This window comes from Rhagoletis pomonella, unplaced genomic scaffold (genome assembly GCF_013731165.1).
Source record: "Rhagoletis pomonella isolate Grant_MI unplaced genomic scaffold, Rhpom_1.0 Rhpom_scaffold_00072, whole genome shotgun sequence".
Classification (NCBI taxonomy): domain Eukaryota; kingdom Metazoa; phylum Arthropoda; class Insecta; order Diptera; family Tephritidae; genus Rhagoletis; species Rhagoletis pomonella.
In genome coordinates, this window is record NW_023458626.1 from 77,112 (window position 1) to 80,947 (window position 3,836).

At 35.6% G+C, this 3,836-nt stretch overlaps 1 pseudogene; it reads left to right on the forward strand.

Moving 5' to 3' along the window:
- The first annotated feature begins 210 nt into the window (after positions 1 to 210).
- Positions 211 to 1,193, forward strand: LOC118749870 (annotated as a pseudogene).
- Positions 1,194 to 3,836: the final 2,643 nt, after the last annotated feature.

Sequence of the window (3,836 nt, forward strand, 5' to 3'; positions counted from 1 at the left end):
TATTTGTGGTTCAAATGGTAAAATATATGCCCAAAAACTTGAAAAATATTAGATGATTGTTTTTTAAAAATGCTATTTAGTAAATTTCGTTTTGATTTCGACATTAGAAATATTCAGATTATAAAAGTTTTTCACATATGTTTTAAGATTTTAAAAATTTTAAAAAGTACGGTAGAATGCAACAATGTGGTTGAATTTGTTTGCATCTTCGTCAGCTTATTCGTTTGCAGACTGGAAAAATGGCGAACAGCCATCAAAATACTAATTCAAAATACACAAAAATGGGTGCGCGGAGCAAAATTCAGCCCTAATGGTAAGTTCATTTCATCGTGCGGCGACAAGTTAAGAATTTGCGATACATTTTCAGGGGAATGTATGCGAACGTTCACCGGGGGAAGAGGTATGGGACGGCAGCTGGCATGGCATCCAGACGGCAATCTGGTGGCTTTAGCATTAAGTTGTAACCGCGTTAAGATATTTGACAAAGCTGAAGGCGAGCTAATACAGTGCATTCGTCGCCGGAGAATGATGTTGCATTTCACCCAAGTGGAAATTTCTTGGTGACTGGCGGCGATGACGATACAATAAGATTGCTTGATTTATTAGAAGGTCGGCCAATTTATACACGGTAGTAGGGCACTTTAGCGGAACCAGGTCAAAATGGACGGGAAAATTATACACTAACTGGCTACTAAGTTTGCGCTGTCGCTTTCTCTCCACATGGTAGACATTTTGCTTCCGCGGGCGAGGAGCGACAGGTAATTTCTGCTTTGTATGTAAAAAAATTATATAATATAAATTTTTTCCTGTATTCAACAGTTGCTCGTTTGGAAATCTAATTTGCGTACGTTTGATGCCAATAGCGCTCGCAACAAACAAGCCAGTTCTCAAAGAGTCCAAATTGATTTTAGTCATGCAACTGCTCCACATAACTCCGCCATAGACACACCAGTTGCTGGAGTACCAAAAAGCTGTGATGAAGGTATTTTAATTGATCCACGACAATCCGTGGCATATGGAATGCGTGATGGAAATTTTCTGGTGCTTGATAGCCAATATACTACAAGAGAACCATCTCCAAGCAACTTTACCACACCACATTGTCAGTAACATAAGCAACAGCAGTACCTCGTTTCTACACATGCCAAACAAAAGTAACAACAGCGATGGCCAGAGAACACCAAGCAAATATTTTTAATATTCATTTTTGTTTATCTTAAGATTTCGTTAGCGCTTAACTGCTTGGAAGGCTGCTGATGACTCTTCATAGAAAATGCATTGTTTGTAATTTATTAAATGTGATGTGTACATACTTATGTATTTCTGTTTGTATTTTAAACTATGTACGTTAACAATTTACATTGTTTTAAATTATTACTTGTATTATTATTAACCTATTACACTTTATTTAAAATAAAACGAGTCATTTGTATTTTCTGATAAAAATATATTTATTTAAATTCTTATTGCTCTTCCACACCACCGCTGAGGTAGCAATACAGGCGCGTTACCGATTTTTTTAAGGTGTTCGGTTCCCCAGGAGGCCTATTTTCACCCATATAAAATAAATATCATTACCTTAACAAAAAAAAATATATATATATGTAGTTAAAATATAATTAATTGCTAATCTGTTTAGCGATTTAATGTGTACAAAAGTAATACTTTTTGAAAGCTAGAAAATTAGTTGAGGATTTTCTTTGTTAAGGTAATGATGTACATATGTAAATAAGTATACAAATACATAATCAAAAATAAGACTAAATAATACTGCTTGCAACAAAAACAAACAAAATAATACTTGTATTACAATTCAGGTACGGAATTTTACAGGTACATATTTTACAAAGTATTTACATAGTATTTACAAAACCGCCCCCAGTGACAGGCTAACAAACAAAGTAAATAATAATAAAAATAGATGTGGTGGGGATATAGGGCCTGCACTAAAAAAAATACTAGAAAGCTGCAAAGAAAACAAGCATATGAAAATATAAATATGAATATAAAAAGAAAGGTCTTACGCCTGTAGAAAAGATAAGAAATGTGCAAATCAATGAGCAAGGAAATGGGAACAAGGATTCGAACTTTGCAGACAGACACCCAGACTGAGCCCAGACAGACACCCAGACTAATTTGAAATGTAAATGAGAAAAAATAAAGGTCTTACGCCCATAGAAGTGTGCAAATTAAAGAACAAGGAAATGGCCACGGAAGCTAACTACATGGGCAGCTCATTTCAAGACACCCAAATCGATAAAACCCTATTTTTCAGACGGATTCGGACTTTGCAGACAGACACTTAGACTGAAAGCGAACTCTATTGGTGTGTTATACACAAAAACTGAATGTTTTTAAAATTTGGTTGGTTCGCTTTCTTATTGAAACTGTTAACCAGAAAATAAGTTCTTATTCTTATGAAAACATCGGGGTTGCAATTTTCGCAACAATAGTATGGCTCTACGTCTATCATTTTCTCAAATAAGATTTGGGAAAACCCAATTCTATGACAATTTGAATCGAAATTATCTGTGTAGATTTTTTCGATTTTGGACATAAACTCAACAAATTCATTGGGAGGACTAACAAGATGGCTATTACTAAATTGCTTCTCCATAGTGAAGAAGAAATCTTTGTCAGTAATTCCATCTTCAAATCTTGGTAATGGCATTAAGCAATTATGATGCTTGAAATATTTAAAATACATGTAGCCGCAAAAGTAAACAAAAGCGCTTCGATGAAGAAAACTACTTTCATCAATATCAACCGAAATATCGATTTGGACATCTTGAAATGAGCTTAAACTAGGCCGGGGTAGGCCTTGAAATATTTGCCAGGAAGTATCTCTGACTAAAACATCGTCACAAGCTGTAATAAGGGTGCTATTAGAAAATGATTCCCACTTATCTTCAGGCAAGAGTTCACAGTTCCCTTTATCTACGCATCTAATATACCCTATACCCCAGGCTTGCCTAAAGAGATATGAGAAACGCTGCGGCGTTATTCTCACATCAAAGGACCCCCCTCTACGAATATGACCAAAAAAATTTTCTATTTTGTCTTGGCATAATTTACGTGTCAATAAAAAAGTGAATTCGTTATGTGACAAGAATCGCCACAAACGACGTAAACTACTAATATTTAGGACCCAACCTTTAATAAAACTATACGTATTGGTAATATCGCGACCTAAGTCGTCGTAAACTTTAATGGAATTCAAAAACTGTTCGGCTTCGTCAAGAAAAGTAAGTTGGTCTACAGTAGCTTGAAAGGGTTGTTTGAAATTTCCTACATCCCCAAAGTATATACTATTAAAAATATTAAATAATTTGTCAAAGAAAAGGACAAATTCGGCAGTGTTAAAAAAAGGAAGGGGATCTTGAACTATTTAAAAGCCCCGAGCTATAGATAGCAAACATTGCGCTTGCCACAGAGTTACTAAAGACCTGCGATGCTAAATGCACGCTCATTTTATCAAAGGTTTTAGGTCTAATATGTGCCGAGGTAAGTTTATGGGTACAGGAAATATCATATTGAGACCCTTGTTCATAGAGATGCACAATATCCATCCAATCTACAGGGCGGCCTTGAAAAGTTACTTTATTTTTCTTGTTTTCTAAACAGTTTCTAGTACTTTTGAGGAGATGCGGAGAGTCGAAAAAATATACGATTTCCTGGCCATTAACTTCGAAGAAGGGTCGAAGGGTCGTTCTCTGGAAACTCCTACAATTTTCGAAAAACTAACGAAATTCGACCCTTGATCGGTTACCATTTGGCAGGGATATAGTCCAATACCCTGGAGCTGACCTATGGCTTCGAAAATATATTTTTTCAAA